Genomic DNA, 17,748 nt, shown 5'->3' with positions numbered 1-17,748 from the left:
CAAAGACTGGCGAAGGAGAAACTGGGAGATGGCCACCTATGGCAAGAGGAAGGCCCAGGGATGAGAAAGAGGAAAGCAAAGCAGACAGAAATGAAGAGCAAGAAAAAAAAAAATTATTTATTTATCCATTTAATAACTAAGTAGCCCTGGAGCATTTTTGGTTTTGAGTGTGTATCACAGAAAGAACAAAGCAAAGGGGGATGCCTGGGGTCCCTGGCACCACCAGCAGTGAGACTGGCCAAGCTGGGCAGAATCAGAGCAGCGTCAGACACAAAGCCGCTGGCACAGCTGAGTGACCTGCAGCTGGGCATGGCTTTGCCATCTGCAGGGGTTTTTTTCTTTCTTTCTTTCTTTCTCCAGGTCACATGGATGTGAGCACAAGTGGATCAGCCTCCACCAGGTCACAGGGACAGGAGCAGGGGAGGCTTCGAGACCCGGAGACCTGCCCTGAGAGTGCTCCAGGCTTCAGCACCACTCTGGTTGTGCTTCTTCGAGACACAACCCCGCCATCACCAGCCCTGCTGGTGTCCGGAGAGTGCGCAAGTAAAGGGATGGAGACACGCCAGCACAGAAGATGCAACAGAGGCTGTGGAGAAATGAGGAAATTCTAGATTTTTGGAGACGCTGACTCCACGAAAGCTGATGAGGAGCTGGCGACCTGAGAGCGGAGGGAGAGAGTTGGCTAATTTCCCCGATTGGAGTAAACCAGCACACAGCCCTCATGGTGAGCACTGGCTAGACTGGCCTTGCTGCAGCGAGGCTCAGGGAAGGACCCCAAGGATGCAGAGGGCAACAGAGAGCAGCAGGAGACACGTCTACGAGGAGAAGCAAAAGATCAAAACTGGGAGGGAGTAGGCAGGAAGAAACACAAAGAACCAGGGCTGTGACCGGAGAGATGGGACAAAATTAAAAAATTAAGCCAATGCCCTTCAGTTACCAGGATTTCCACAGTTGCAGATACTCAGCAAGGCAGAACCGGACCTCCAAAAAGCAATAAAGAGGGAGCAGAGGAAAAGAGTGGGAAAATAGAAATAAAAGTGATGATGAAAAGAACAAAGGTGCCACTTGGCTGAGTTCCAGGGGCAGTTTCCATACGTGAATTCTTATTCACATTTCATGTAAGACAGCATGTTTTTAAACATTCAGGTTTTTAGTAAAGGAGTTCCCAGAAGAGACAGAGACTAGGAAAATAACTATTTCACACAGTTTCCTTCTTTTGGGATCTGCTTTCCAACTTCCTTTTCTCCCCTGCATTTCTCGAGAACCATTTTGTGTTGGGTTTTTTAATTTTCTATGCTCTGTTTACAAATACATGCAGAGACAGTGAATGTATCAGACATCTGCCTGTATTTTCCTCTCAAATTTCTCCACAAGAAAAGAGCCTTAATTTTGCAATCTTCCAGTGTTTCTGGCCATTACCTACCTAGCATAGTGTGATCAACTAATTTCAAGCACCTACAATCATTAATTAGACCTTATCTGTTTGCCTAAAGTCCTGACACAAGCTCTTGAGAGCGGTGGGCTGGAGACCCAGCGGCACACAGGCTGAGCTGGGTGCACTGGGACAACCCAAAGGAAATCGTGCTTCACCGGAGAGCGCTGGGGATGGAAATGCCCCCGTTCAGGACTAAGGCTGACGGAGCAGCCCTGGGAAATCGGCTATGAACTCCTCTACTACCCGCCAGGACGCCAAGCCTGCCATCAGGTGCCCTGTGCCCCAGCTCCAGCCCATCCCTGTGCCCAGAGGGGTGGGTGCACCCCCTGCATGCCCCACCAGAAGCCGGGATTTCACCCAGTACCCTGCATGAACTGCGGAAAACTCCAGGACAATTGGCTGCTCAACCAGCTCCGGTGGAAATGAAGGTTTCAGTGACGAGCAGAAAGGAGCCCAGGCTGGATTCCGCCTTCCTGTGGCGTGAGTTTTCGGAAGAGATGGGTCCTGGGCTGAACCCAGCGCCTCAGACCCACCTCGGGTGATGAATCACAAGCTGTGCCCTCTGCGGAAATGTCTTCATCTCCAGGAATGGCGGGAAATGGGGTGACAGCAGTTTCAGGTGGCGAGACAGAATAAAAACAACGAGGGAAGAAAATGTTTACTTTTTATGTCAGCAGAGATGTCAGTACCCATTAATAAATCTCTCTGCTAAATCTACTCTTATTCATGTGGGACATCACCAAGTTAAAGTAAAATAAATTATCTTTAATTAAATGGAATTGTCGTCTTCCTCCTGCTATCATCCCCAATTATTACATCCTAATCAGCCCTTTTGGGAGAAGGCATGAGGGAAGGCTGAAAGGCACATTTACTATAAACAATTTCTCTCTCTGTCAAGAGATGGAAATTTTATTTTAATTATTGTTTAGGACTATGATTTTCGCCCAGTTTCTGATGAAAGGGATTAAAAGTTGAAAATGCCATCATTCAAAGAAAGAAAGAAAGAAAGAAATCCCTTCATGTCATCGCTGCAGAGCAATTTCCTCCTAGTCCATCCTACAATTAAAGTCCAGAGCAAGGCAGCAGCAGTTAGGAAATATGCAAGTCATTTGTTTAAACTTCTTTATCCTCATCTCCAATGGGAGATTTCAGTTATAAAATATTTTGATCAAAAAGACTAGGTAAAAGCATGAGGCTGGTGGAGCAAGTGGGATGGGGATGCTCAGAGGCCAGCGAGCACTGGACTGGGCGTCAAAGATTTAGGTTCTGCCCAAGTCCACGTAGCACTACTACTTAATTATTACTTAAATAAATGCATCAGAGGTTCCAATCCCTTGAATCTTGTTTTGGGGAGACGAACCGCACTTGAAAAGCAGCCCGCAAGCTTTTCTGCCGCCTACGCAGTACGCCTCATGCTGGGCAGGGGCAGCGCTTTTGGGCGAACTTGATTAATATCTAGAGGATCAGGACCGTGAATCTGCATAGTTTAAGTGTGACCATGGGAAATTCAGAGAACTGACATGCAGATTTGAGTTCAGCTGAGTGTGACTCAAACTTTGTCATGTGAAGATGGGCGGATTCAAAATGGAAAAAAAAAAAAAAAATATTCACGCCACTCTAAAGGCCCCACTGGTTCGCAGCCGAAGCTGCACACAGCTGTATTTGAGAAGTTTAGTTTGCTAGCGTTTAAAAAGCACTTTGAATGAAGGGTACTCTTGGGGTCTGATTTTCAAACACACTCGGAGTTGTGTTTTCCCCATCACCATGACTGCATGTAAATGAAGCACTTGTGCCCGCGACTCCACCGCACCGCTGCTCCGTAATCCTTTGTACACAGCCAGGCTATGCAATCACCGTAATTGTGCACACAAATTAGGCACACAAAACAGCCCAGGCACAGGCTCGAGAATCGAGTCTTACAAGCGTGAATAGTGTCACATACTCAAACACACCAAAATCTGGGGCTGCGAGTCAAAGTCCTGGGCGCCAGTTAACTTGGGCAGCGCGAGAGCAAGCGGATGGAACCAGCGAGGACATGGATAGGAAACCCTACCCAACAGCTGAAAAACTTATAAAAGCAAAAACCAAACCAAACCAACAACAACAAAAAACAACAGAAAAGCCAAAACAAAACACCCCCAAAACACAGTTTCCTTTCAGAGTTTAGTTGCTAAATAATATTGTTGAGGTATTATAGAAATACGAATACTGTAGCTTAAATACCTGCATTTAGAGGAAAGCTAGTGATAAATATATGTATTTTGAAAATCTCAGCCTGCTTCATCTGTATGATAAAGAGAAGCCTGCTGATCAAAACCTCAACATTGTTTTAAAATCTACTTTATTCGATGACAGCACCAAGAGCCGTGTTCTAGCTTGATTTAGCTTTTGACAAAGCTGGGCATTTAACGATGACTCCTCACAAAGCTTTTCGCCATGACTGAGCATTTTCATCTTTATCTTTGGTTCAAGCTTACTGCTGAAAGGACTGAACTATTAGGTAAACAATAAAACGTAACCCAAAATACTTTTAGAGGACACATCATGACCATCAGCTCAGCTGTGCTCATCTTGAATGTAACACTCACTTACCAGAAACCTTCCAAGATGTCATTCTTAAAATAACCCCTCAAGCAAAATTTACCACTTATGCACCAAGTCTTTTCCCAAGTTCCTGCTGTTCACCACCACCAGAAGTTAAAGCTACACTTCTCTAATTAAACCTAAGGCCCTGTACTGGTTTTAAAACACATTCCTCCCTCTGCCAATCTTGTTTTCGCTCGCTTGTCAACTGTGGAGTCCCCAAACACGCTCTGAACAACTGCTGCCCCATTATGAAACAAGATATATTTCAGATAACAATGAAATTATTCACCAGAGAGAAAATACAGATTATGACGAGAAATGGAACAAGGAGGAGCCACTGAATCCCGATTAATTAATGCAACTTTCTTTTTTGAAAAATGCACTTTTCAGGGTGTAGCACTGTTTTCATTTAACACTGCTTTGAATTGCTGCCTACAGAAGTTAAAAAAAAAAAAAAGGAAAAGAAAGAAACCCCAGCTATACAAGCCTGCTGACTTCTTATAAAAGAACCAGTTTTAAACTTGTTTACACTACTGATTCCAAATGAATTCAAGATGGTGGCTAGTTAAAGAAAGGGAGACCATGCCAAGGATTTTGATCAAAGAACTTCAATTCAACAATGTTCAGTTTTAATTGACCACTAATTAAGCTACATTAGTCAAAGAAAAGTCTATATCACTTCTGAGTAATGAAGAAAGGAATTAATTTAACCCTGTCCTAGCCCTCCTTCAGCCAGCTTACAGAAAAGCAGCTTCTCAAGTATCAGACTTGGAAGCATTTCCAATATTAATCCGCCAACAATTTTTTTAAAGAGGGAAAAAAAGTGTCAGAGGAGAGTGACCATCCTCCTCCCGCGGGGCGAAGCTGTCTCCCAGGGAGAAGCATTTTCATGCCGAGAGGGACCAGGGACTGGGGGCAGCAAACCCCGGGAGCTCTCGGTGCTTGGCACAGCGCTGGGGAGAGGGAGCGCTGCACCCGCGCAGGACGGCAGCAACAGGTAGACATGCCCCTCTGCATGTAGTTGCACGCACAGGTACATGCTCAAACTATGGAAAACTCTTTAAAAAGGTCCCCTCCGACCAGAAGAGTCTCCCGGGCAGCTCCACTGACCTGTGGCAATGCTGCGGTCCTTCCTCAATGGGACAGCACCGTTGATTCATGCATGATTCTGCTCCAAGGATGCCAAAGGAAACCTATGCCTAATGAACTGCCGGCTGCAAAATTAGGCTCTGAAATGCATTAGGGAATGAAATATTCTTTTTCAATTTAGTGTTTATGTCTTTTAAAAGTCTGCAGGATCAGATAAATTAAAGGAACCAAACCAAGGCCAACAGGAGTGTGCTGAGAGCAGTAAGATTAGAGATGGAAACACCGAGAGATGGCACAGGGACCGGCCAGCAGGTTTTAAGAAGTGCCAGCAGTTCACAGTACTCCTGCTCCGCAGCTAAGGAGAGGAGTTTGCATGATGCAGTAAGCAATGCCAGGGCTTTGCAGCTCCACAGAGCCGCAGCACGCTTTGATGAGGGCTATACTTGTGGCCTTAACTTGCATTATATTTTATCCTAATGATTTTTGGCTACAAACTACTGCATTTCATAGAATAGAATTTAATGAGTACCATATCTTTTTTTTAACATTCTGCCAAATGCTCATTAAAATGCACTTGTTTTTGCAATGCAATAGCTAGCTATATGAAACCAAAATATTAATGCAAATTGGCATTTCTAAGTTTAAAGCGGTATTTGCATAACAAGAACCAAACATGGTGCAAGCTGAAAGAGCGCACACAACACAAATGCCTCTTAACACCATAATTATTGCAAGGAAAAAATGATGGTTTGTGCACACCATCACGAGCTCCAGAATAAAGCATCTGCCAGTTTGTGACACTGTTATCTCCCAATGCCCAGTCTCACCAAGAAAAGAGTGTCTGAAAACGCAATTTAAAAAAATATGAATGCATTTATGTAAATATGACTATCCTAACTAAAAATTACAAGAGGCTGCCAGTAGCAGCGAAAGATTAGCTTGTTAGTTGAGAGCCACAGGCCATGTCAAAGGTATTCCTATTCTAATAAAGCAGTCATTAGCTGTAGTAATCAGTATCTCAAAGTAAATTTGGTTACGAACCAGGCTTGGGACTCTGACACAGCAATATTTCAAAAACTGTGTCTCTACCACAAGTGGAAAGGAGCTACACGGGAAACCAATTACTCCCTATTAGCAAATGGTCGTCACCAGATCGACGGACATCTCTGTTGTGGTATCAGCACCGGAATAAATCTTTCAAGCTTCCCTTGGGGTGTATGCTGCTTTGCTGAAACGTAAAGAGGAGTGGGCAAAGCCTGGGGTCTGCAGTTGATGTGGGGGCACAACTGTTAGCTCCGTTTTAAAAATAAAGCCAAACAATGCTATGGGTGCTTTCTCAGAGCTTCAGAAAGAATCAAAGTAACTCAAGAATTTATCTCACGGACCATCTGTAAAAACTGATCTTTACATTATTACTAGAACGCCTCGTGTGTCCAGGGAAAGCAAAAAAAGTAAAGCTGCCTGCCATCACAGAGCAGGGCTCGGCAGCCCTTGGTGGTAGGATCTACTGGCGCCAGCCCACAGAGGCAGGGCTTCCTCAGCACCGTGCCCCAGGGGTGTGGGAGCGAAAGGGTTAAATTCCCACTGACCCCCCCCATCGCACAGGTAGCCCCTGCAATGTGCCTGCCTCTCCGCGGAGGGCTTTTATTAATTGCACCGGGCATCACTGCAGACCATCGCCAGCATTTCTCAAATGGTTAATGGTTCCTTCTGTGGCCAACATGGAAGGGAACCAAATCATTAAACCCTCCAACCCCTCTGAAGCAAGCACTGAAGAAGGCAGACATTTTCAAGACTTCCAACCTGAAAGCTCTCCCACCCATGCGCTGATAACTGCAGACACATCAACGCACAGATGAAAGTCTGTATTTACCGTTCCCTTTTCTTTTTTGCAAGTAAGAAGCCTGGGATCTCCTCCAGCTGGGAGTTTTAGTATGCACAGATTTAAGCACACGAATATTTCCAACGAAGCCACTGCATGTGTGTACATGCATATGAGAATCTGGTCTACATCTTACTGGAGATTTAAAAAAAAAAATGTTAAAAATCGCTTTTTCTGCAAACGACAGCTCACCATAAGTACCTAATACTTTACGAAATTGCACTGGGTGACTGGGACATTGGGGCTGGGCATCACAGATGGACACCAAGACGTTACAAACGGTGCAAGTCCACAGTCACATACATGAATATTTAAATGCCCATCAAAGGCAATTCAGAAATGCAATGACTGAGCCAGCAGCCCAGTTGTCACTGTCCCCTCCTTCTGCATTAAACTTGCTGAACTTCCCCAAAATATTTTTCATTAGAGAACCATTGTGCTTTGAAAGCATTGCCAATCTGCTTTTAAACCAAACCCACAGAGGCCGTGGCTGTCCCAGTGCTGTGCCTAGGCTAGGGCTCACCAGGACCCCAGCCCCACCAGCCTCCAGCACCGTACCGGCCAGACACGCCGCTCCCCCCCTGCCCCGATTGAGGAATTTGTCCCACAAAAATAAAAATGCTGAGATGCCCTCTCAAATCAAATGCAGAGCTACAGCACACAGAAAGGATGGTTTGACGTAGTGTGATTTTATTTACTGGATCTTTCTTCCCACCCCCCCATCCCCTGCACAGTAAAAGTTGCTATGAAGAATAGTTCAGGCTATAAATAAGACACTGAAAGCAAATTACCATCCTATGAATTAATAGCATACCGAATCAAAGACCTCAGCCTAGGTCTTTTGAAGATCTACAACTGCAACCTCAAAATTGTGGCAGATCTCTGTGTGCAATCAGAGCAGCAGAACTTATTTCGTTTTCTGGCTTCCACAGATCTGCGTGTGTGGTTCAGGCGGCAAGAAGGATTATCAAAAACAAGCTTCTGCCAGAAGTGATCAGTACGGAGCTGTCTATACATGTGTAATTTTACTTTCCCCTACAAGGTGCCCTCTCTTGGCTTTGGCAGAATCAACAGCCCTTCTTCACGAGACAGATGTGTGCTGGCATGGTGCTCCAGATTCCTTAACCAGGGGAGACTGTGCTCCACAGGAACAGGGGGGTTATTTCTTCTGAACGCTGAAGCCGACTATTCCTCTGCCGTTCTCCTAAGCCCGTACTGTATATGAATTCTCCACACTCACACGAGATGCTGAACAGGAACTGTCTGCACCGCTGTCTGATCAGAAGCGACACCACCTCCCACCCCCACCCCCCCAAAGCTTGTGCCACTGGTGTGAGAAAGGATGGGCTGGGGAGAAAAGAGAAAGAAAAAAAAAAAAAAAAGAAAAAAGAAAGAAAAAAGGAAGAAAGCCCATCCTGACAGTGGCTACTGGCCACTGGGACCTGGGGCTGAACTGGGACCAGTCACCTTGCACCCAAACTCTGCCTGAAGTCGAACAGCACAAAAGCATTGTATTCTAATGAACCACTGAAAACAACATGTGTTTAACTTCTGAAATGGTGAACAGTTTGTAAAATACTAATTTAGGGAGTCAAACAAAAAAACCCATCCATACCAGTTGTTGTTGTGATGTTTTTTCTGATAAAAATAGTGACCGGCAAGTTTTATCCTGGAGGTGGCTTTTATTTATGAGTTGGAACTTTGGAATGGGAAGAAAGAAAACGTGATGTTGTATTTGGTGACTAAACGTGCCCAGGAGCCCCAGAAACTTCCCTGCACCCTCTGTGAGGGGTCCTGGGACCGCACGCAGGCTCCCACCATCTGTGTCAAGCAAGGGTTGTGTTTCACCGTGTGACTGCCAGGAAGTGGGATCTCTATCCCGAGGCGCTGCCGACCAGCTTACATTACCTTATTTCTGGTTGCAGCGCTACCCCGTCTCTCTTTCAGGTGTTAATAGGAAAATCGGGTTGGCATCCTGGCAGCTGCCACCGCTCCGAGCCTTGCAGCTGTCCCCGCTCCCAAACGGCGCGCAAGGACACACTGCAAAGGTAATGGCGGGGAAGATGGCTGAGCCAGCCTTGTCCCTCCCTTTGCCAGCCAGACTTCCCGTAGGACCTGCACCGGGAGCACACTGACATCTCGTAACGGGCTCTGGCGCTGAGCCGCGCCGTGACGATTGCGGATGCGAGGGATTTACCATCTGCAATATTCACCGGCGAGGTTTAAACCGGCAAGAAATACATTTGGTTTCCTGGTTACACCACCACCCCTCCCCTCTGCCACAGCTGAAACGTCTTTTTTTCATTCTGGAAATAGCGTTAATTCTGAAAAATCTCGAGTCCAATAGCTACAGCAAGAGTGAGGATGGATTTACGCAAGCGTTTTGCTGCGAAGCTGGAGGGGATGTAAGAGAGATGCAATATGTATCAGGTGTTCAGAAATCACGGGAATTCAAATCGTTCTGTAACTCAGAATCTGTAATTGTCTAAGCACCTCAAACAACCACCACTTAAAAGACACTGATAGCTTAATTATTTCTTCTTCAACTCTTACATTCTACCCATTTTACACGGGGGCAGAGCAACGTCTAAGAGCAGCTGAACTGGGATATTTCTGTATGCTCCCTCCCGACAATCACACTGACGACTGCAAGAAGCAGAGCGCGTGGTAACAAATATTTAGCTAAAATGCAGAAAAGAAGAGGAAAAACTAGGTAAGCCCTGGGGGTCCGGCGGCACAGCCTGGCCGAGGGAACCCCCACAACTGCAGGGCCAACACCCAGCACCCCGGGTGCGCAGAATCGGCTGGGGTCAAACACACCCTGCAGAAAAGCACCACTTGACAGCAGTTGTATTAAAGCACTTTTAGCCTTACCTAGCCGGGATTCCCACCTAAATTAATGCTCTCTGCTGACCTCAGGACAAATCCTTTGCAAAATACAGGCTCTCATTGTGTGTAACAGTGTGCACTCCATGCACACGCACAATCCCCCCCCCCCCCCCCCTTTCTCTGCGCTTGCATTTGCTTGCAGGGACCTCAGGCAGCAGATACCAAGGAGTACTACCTCTCCCTGTATTTGCAGATTATTTTTTTCTCTAAGCTGTGCAAGATTTCTGAAAGCCTGTTAATCACTCGACTGCAAAAAAGCAAACCGAGCCTCCAGATCCCCCCGTGGTCCCTTCCAGCCCTGCCATTGCTCACAAAGGCAGCCCGGGGATGCAGCCCCCATGCCCCATGCCACTCACTCCCCTGTAATGACAGGTGCAGCAGTAATAATATGCTGGGCAATCAACTTTCTCCCTCTGATATGTCAGCTGAGCTTCCTCATGCCATTAGGAATGTAAACATTTCTGCAATTTCTATTTAAAAGCCAATAAAATAATGGGGTGCAGAACTCACCCTTTTTAAAGTAATACATTTGATTATTTAAATCACGTCAGTACTTAACTGAATGGGTTTAAATATGCACGTTAAATCAGTTTGGTTTGGTTTATTCATTAGAAAGCCATTGAGTAATTTGCCATTATTCTGTTTGTTTTTGGCGTGTTTTTTTTTTTTTGTTTTTTTTTTAAAAGCGGGGGGGGGGGGAATGTCACTAAATGCACTGCACAAGATCTTTTCCATGAGATTGTCCTTGAGGGACGAGTTATCTGTGCACTGTCTCTCCCAGGAGGTACGACTGCTGCTATCACGGATTTCAGGGCAAAAAGGAATCCAGCATACGGGCTAATAAACAGAATTTAACAACGATGATTCACCAGATGCTGTGTAAACTGTTTTTAACGGCGATTCTGAAAGGCCACTTGGTGAGCAAAGAGCTATTTTTGAAGCAGGAAGCCTTGTTTTTCACCGCGGACATCCCCTTTGTCAGGTGCACACTGATGGCTGCTCTGCCATTCTCACCCTTACGCCTGGCAGAGGTGAAAAAGCCAAGTCAAATGTTAGCCGGGATTGTTCCCAGCCCCTTTTCATCCGCACCTCAGCTACAATGGCATCAGCTGAGGAACAACCTTCCCCCGGCAGCCCCTCCAATTACCGGCACCGTGCCCCCACGCTGGGAACGCGCTGGGCTCCGCACCGCGGCCACCCCTCCAGAGAGCCTGGCGAGGTGTGCCGGGCATGGGCACCCCCAAGCCAGGCAGCCCCCAGCTTGAAGCCTCGCTAGCCGGAGGCTAGAGACCCCTCTTCTTCTCTTCAGCCGCTTTTCATTACAAAAAGCGTGGTACATGGTTTCAAGAACAAATTGATCTCGTGCACATGAGTTCTCACACCAGTCCCACTCCTGTGCAGACACCTAATAAAGCTCTGCAGGTGCATGAAATTTCCTCTACTCAAACTTTAGGGAGGGTTGGTTGTGGGTTTGGTTTTTTCTTTTTTTTTGTGTGTGTATTTTTTTTTTAAGTATTATTAATTTTATACGCAAAACTAAAGTCCTTATAGGGGAAAGAATTCAAAGCTCAAGTCAGCAAATCGTACACAGCAAACTGCAGAGTGTATTTGCATTTGTCTGTGTGCAAGTTGAAAATGAAGATGGAAGGTCCGTGCTCCGCGTGTTGCATTTCACGTGGACACCTCTGCCTGGGAAAAAGCCGAGAGCATCTCGAGCTGAGGCTGAAGCCTTAGGAAACAACCCACGGCACAAAAGGAAAAATCCCTCAAGACCCAAGGTCTGGTCCTGCTCCTCCTGTAGCCAACTTCCAGCTCTAAAAGCCCCTTTTTAACTTACAGGGGAGAAACATTGTAACAATACTTAAGGAAAAACAAACAAATCCCCACACAAATACAACAAGGAAAAAACAAACACACCCACCCGCCCAGAAACTTACAAGTGAAGATCTAGAAATTCAGCAAGTTGGGGAAAAGCAAGACCCACCCCGAATTTTGGGGGAGAAGCATATTCCAGGGAAATCTCTTGGATTTTGGGGGGGATCCTGACTTGCTGTGCCAGAACAAAGTGAGATGCTAAATATTTCGAGCTACCTGCCGAGGTCTGGGAACGTCACCTTCCCAGCCGACCCGCAGGGGCTCACAGAAACTTTTTAATGAGCCTGAGAATTTGTCCACTGTAACAAGGAGCGGAGCAGAGGGAGAGATCACTTCTGACGTAATCATCTCTGCTATCCGTGACAGCAGATCTTTTGATGAACCAAACAAGAACAAATACAAACACTTTTGAGGCGAAACCAGGGGCTGCACACCAGCCAACGTAAGTTAAACACAGCTCCTCACTGGAAACGACCTGACTCTCAGCAGAAGTGCGTCAGGATTTTTATTACCGAGCGTTGGCAATGCCACATGAAAGGGATGTGGCACTGGAATTTCGGAGGGATGGATACAGCACCTGAACAGTTGGAAGCGGTGCAACCGGTGGCGGGGTCAGGAGGGCGGCTGGAGGGCTGGGCACCGCCGCAGCACCCAAGTCCTCACTATATCATCACTGCAAAAACCTCCCTCCCCCAAGCCGTTTTTTTTAAAAGAAAAAAAAATAAAAGAGAAAAGAAAGAAAATGCCATCCAAAGGGCAGGCGATTCCAGGCAGGTACCTTCTTCCCCCAGTATTTTGCTATTTATGCAGGGAGGCTGATCCACCGCCTGCTGCCTTCCCCACCGGGCTGCAGGCCCTGCACCGCAGGAACCTTTCCCGGCACCCGTCAGGCTGCCAAACTTCAAAGGGCAATTAAAAATAAATAAATAAATAAATAAATAAATAATAAGATCTTTTAAAAAAACGTTCCACTAGCAACACAATATCATAGAACCAGAAAGGGGCCAACGCAGGCTAGAAAATTCACTTTTCAAAATAAATTCCCTGTGCAAAATAAGCAAATCCCATGTCTCCAAAGTGCCATGGCAATTTTACTGTAACCCAAGTATAATGCAAGCCAGATTTATACTGAAACAGGAAACAAACAATTCGTCTGCACAATTTCCTGTAGATCAATTGGAAAGGTATTTAAAGACTGCACCAGCCATCAGATCTTTTGTTAACTCCCCCAACCCTGCCCACAAAAAAACAGCTCATAATACATGCTATTATAAGATGTCAACACCCTAACATCGTTTTCCATGTCTACCATCAATCTATAACCAAATAAAATAAAATTCTATTTATTTGAGAAAAAAAAAAACCCTACACCAAAAAAACCCCACCATAATAATTTCCAAACTGGCACAGATGAAGAGGTGAAGTTCACTTCTGATCAGCATATGCAAAACGTATTTAAAACTAAGATTCAACGTAACATTCTGCAAGAATACTAAGCTTTCATAATTCCAAAAATATTTCATCAAAATCCAGCTTTGCAAAGATCGGGCCACTCGTATTTTCATCACGTACGATGGGAAGAAAGCGATCAGCCCAGTCCAGCATAAATTTTAATTGCATGCCAAGGTATCCTGACCCTTAAAATCAGTGCTGGTTATTTCTGCAATCTCAAGAGATTCCGAATAAACTTGTTCTGTCTCCCTTCCCTTCCTCCAGAACGTAACACACAAACCCACCGATCGTGTCAAAACGCCTGTGCACATAACGATCTGTATTTATAGTTTTATGCATGTAGTTATAATTCAGAAAAACCTTGTTTTCTTGTTGTCAGTAGGGAGCCTACAAGATTATATTAACTTCTGATATAAACATACAGCCCTTACATAAACCCCACAACAATTGGAAAAGCCTTCTAGAAATGTTGGCTTCTGCTCACGATCCTGAAAAGAGTAAGCATTTTTATATACATACGTATCTACATGCACATATGGATTTCACATCACCAAGCCGAGCTACCCGTATGTGGATGCAATTTGACAGAGGAGTTGTAAATTCAGCGTTACTGTGTCACAAAAATCTATCTCTACCCTTCGGAAAGAGTTTCAAGTATCTTGTAACTTTTGCTAATAAATATATAATTTTTTTATGAGCTGCATGTCAGTGCTCCAATATTCCCAGCCAGTGAAACGCTGACATTTCTTTAAACAAAGATGCACCATAAACATCACGCTGAATTACTGCCAGTGCAGCCCAACGGGGGCAAGTACAGGCGTCTCATGTTGATTTCGAGATTTCTTCCTCCTTGTGCTCCAAAAGAAAACTTTCCTCGCACCATTCCCAGAGCGATGCCAGCCTTGTGCCATTCACAACTCCTCACTTGTCATTATTAAGCATGGTACATGGAATTATTACACTCTTTGGCCTAGCCTATTAGCAGGAATGATACCACGGAGCATTCATCTTCATCTAGGAACTTTATGGAGTTGAAAAGCTTTATAATAAGAACAGCAGACAGAATGCAAACAGGAAAAACTCATTAGCATTTACTTTTTGTGATTTGATGACTTGACAAATAACTATTTCAAAACAACTAGTTTGAGAGATGGGCTGAAGCTTGTTAGGATAAAGCAAAAAGAGCAATTACAATAATTATAGGTTTCCCTATATGATTTAACACATGCGCATGGTGGGAGCTGATGATGGGATCTTAAGATACCATTAAAAGAAAATTTTGCCACTTTTGTTTTTCATTTTCATTTGCCATAATTTCTTCTTTATAGTTCCATGCATTTCCATATATTGTCTATGACCAAATAATACTTTATTAAAATCTCAGTGAGATGCAATTGAAAATAAGCAATTCCAAAAATCAAATTTAGACAGTAATCCTGCATCCATCCCCTTTCCAGGTAACGTGCAAATCCTAAAATATCACAGCACGCCTCGGGTAACAAGGAGCAAGGCTCAGGGGTGGAAAAATGGCTCTTGTCGTTTCACTGCTTCCAACATAATCAAAGTGTTAACCTAGTTAATCACAGATAACAGTGCCTGTTTCCAACTCCTCTGCCAAAACGTCCTTTCTATAATATTTTTTTTTGGGGGGGGGGGAGGGGGAAGTGAATCAGAGCCCAACACTTATATGTTACACTGTTAACATAATCCCCGAGCACCAGCTTATCTTTACACTTTTATTATTTGACACTGGCAGTTTTGCTATTGTTTTAACATCTTCTAAAACAAATATCCTCTACTGCAAGAGATGTCAAGGAAAGGATTTCTTACTGATGAACATCAGTAAACAGTTAAAGGCAAAAAGTGCTCTCCCACAGAGCAAGCTCTCCTAAAATGCCCTGTGAGCGAGGGGGAAAAAAGCAAGTTGCAGAAAATCTGTTTCATTTTTTTCCAGCTATTTTTAGGACTCCTGTACCCAACTGCACTCCTCTTCCCACAGCAACTTCGAGTCCGAGGGCTTTGGAATGATTTTGCATTTTTTTCTCCTTTTGTTTATTCCCAGGGAAGACCTGTTTCCGCTCGCAGTTCAGAGAGTTCAAACAAGTAATTGACTTGTCACTGGGGTGGGGGGGGGGGGTGGGGGGAAGGGGGGGGGTGGGGGTGGGTGAAAGGAGGAATTCTGAACTCCATCTTTCCTGTGCAGGGAAACTTGTGTGCGTGAGAGCAGCCCCACAACTGGACAGCAGCCCCAAGAGCCGCGGTTCTTTCACCGAGGCGTTGGAGCAATCCCGGCATGGCATCCCCGAGCGCCACATGCTGCCTGGCACCGAGTCAAGAGCCGCACAATGCAGAACCGGAGCCAGAACAATGCCGGCTCTATTAACCACCAAAAATCCCTTGGGCAAGTGGACGCAGGGAAACTTTCTCCCCCCTCTGGAGGCTGCGGGGCCGGCCTCGGCCCTCGGCTCCCACTAGCACCTCTCTTGGCCGGTGCCCCCAAGCCCCAGGAGGGCAGCGCTGCCAGGGTGCCCCCCCAGCCTGGGGACCCTTGCCGCCCTTTGTGCTCTGCCGGCGCCGAGGCCAGGCTGCCCCCCCACGAACCCCTTCCACCGGTGCCTATAAACCCAGCTCAGGTGCAGGGCAAGCCTGATTTTTACCAGTGCCACCTTCCCCAAAACACAAAGGGCAGGGGAAAGGGCCTGGCGGCCGAGGGGGCTTTACGAGCCCTCTGATGTCAAGTTCTGCAGTTTTATGTCAGCAGGACAGGCGGCTGGCACGACAGGGTGGCATTCCGGTCCCAGCCAACACCACAAGGCCCCCAGCAGGCCAGGCATCTCCTTCCTGGCTTTACTTGGAAAAAGAAACCGGGAAAAAAAAAAAAAAAAAAAAAGACACACATAGAACGAAGGGGGGGGAACCCAACCCCAAAATAAAAGGAAAAGCCCAGCTCCCACCCCCACCTCCATCGCCCTGCTCGCCTCCCCAGAAGAAAAATCCCCAGAATAATGAAGTTGGTCTAAGTGTTGAAAATTGTTTACCGTAGCCCTGCCGCTGTGCAAGCGCTGTGCATCACTGCGTCCTGCAAACAGGCTGCTGTCACCAGGATTTTATTACTTACTGAGGATGAATAGCAGTGTTTAGGAACTTTTGCTTGTAAAGCTACTGAGGCTGGCTGGCCCTGCCATGCATGGGAATGTCAGGTAGGCTTGAGGTGTAGCCTTAACAGCTTTGCAATAGGAATAACTAATTTAGCAAAAAAAAAAGAAAAAAAAAAAAAAAAAAGGGGGGGTGTAAGCCCTGCCATAAATTTACAAAGCTTTATTTTTTTGCATTTTTGTAATTTTTTAAATCTCAACTGTTTTTCCCCAGCAAATTCCCTTAGTTTCTTCCTCCACACCAAGTGTCCTGCATTACCACAATGCGTTATTTGCAAAATATTCAAAACAAAAGACGAGGCCCACAACTCTCGCCAATAAGCATATTTTTTTTAAAAAAATAAAAATCTCAGGTATTCAAACAGATGTTCATTCATGAGAGTGGCTTTCCGTACGAAACAATTCAAGCTGGGTGTATTATAAACAGCCGCTGGTCTATGGCACACATGCCTCCACAGGCACACACACCCAGGCAGGATAATGAGTTTGCTCCATCCGAAGCGGGCCTGGGTTAAAACTCCACCAGTTCCCTTTTGGCTTAACTACGCTGCCTTGATTGGTATCAGATGAAATGAAAGAAAAGTTGAAAGAACACAGACTGGAGCAGTTTGCAGAGCCTGCTCCCCCCACGCACTGCCCTCCCTTCCCACCATTTCCAAATTTTATTTTCCTCTCCCTTCAAGCAACAGTTCCCCTCCTTACCTCGCCCTTCCCCCTCCCCCCCAATATTTTAAAATATACTGAAATACTTTTCCTTCTCAAGACCCAGCCAGAGAAAAAAAATAAACCTCCAGATGGCAAGTATAAACCTTCTGCTGGGGTTATGCACAAAATACCAGACACTTTTTTTTCTTCTTTTTTTTTTTTTTTTTTTCTTTCCCCCTCTTAAATAAAGCGTTTCTGTTGGAAGGGGAGGGGGGGAAGGGCCGAAATCACTACAAGGCGGGCGGGAATGGGGCTTTTTTTCCTTATTATTTGTTATCTTAAGGCTACTTTTGGCGCAGGGCTCCGGCCCCGCAGCCCGCACCCACAGCCTCGCTGGCTCCGCGGCCGCGCAGCCCCGCTCCGTTCCCGCCTTCCCCTTCGGCATTTTTATTTTATTTTTAATTATTTTTGCTTTGCGCTATTTTGACTTTAAGCCCGAACTTTTAAGCGCGGGCGGACTTTTTCTACCGTACCAAAAAAAAAAAAAAAAAAGAAGAAGAAAACAGACTAAACCCCCATGAAAGCAAAATAAAATGAAATAAAGAGACCGAGGAGCGGCGGCGGGAGGCGGCGGGCGCATCCCCACCGGCCGGCCGCCGCGGGCCCTGGCAGCGCCGAGGATGCTCGTCCCCGCCACCATAAAACTTGTCCAAATTACACCTTTAATTGCCGCGCCAGCT

At 45.8% G+C, this 17,748-nt stretch overlaps 1 protein-coding gene across 15 annotated transcripts in view; it reads right to left on the bottom strand.

Annotated features, from left to right (window-relative positions):
* LOC119140863 (transcription factor 4-like) overlaps nucleotides 1–17,748 on the bottom strand; it is a 233,835-nt gene that overhangs the window by 50,194 nt on the left and 165,893 nt on the right. The window lies entirely within an intron of this gene.

The sequence above is a fragment of the Falco rusticolus genome, chromosome W (genome assembly GCF_015220075.1).
Source record: "Falco rusticolus isolate bFalRus1 chromosome W, bFalRus1.pri, whole genome shotgun sequence".
NCBI lineage: Eukaryota > Metazoa > Chordata > Aves > Falconiformes > Falconidae > Falco > Falco rusticolus.
The sequence above is the reverse complement of the archived record's forward strand: the minus strand, read 5'-3'. Positions and strand labels throughout refer to the sequence as shown.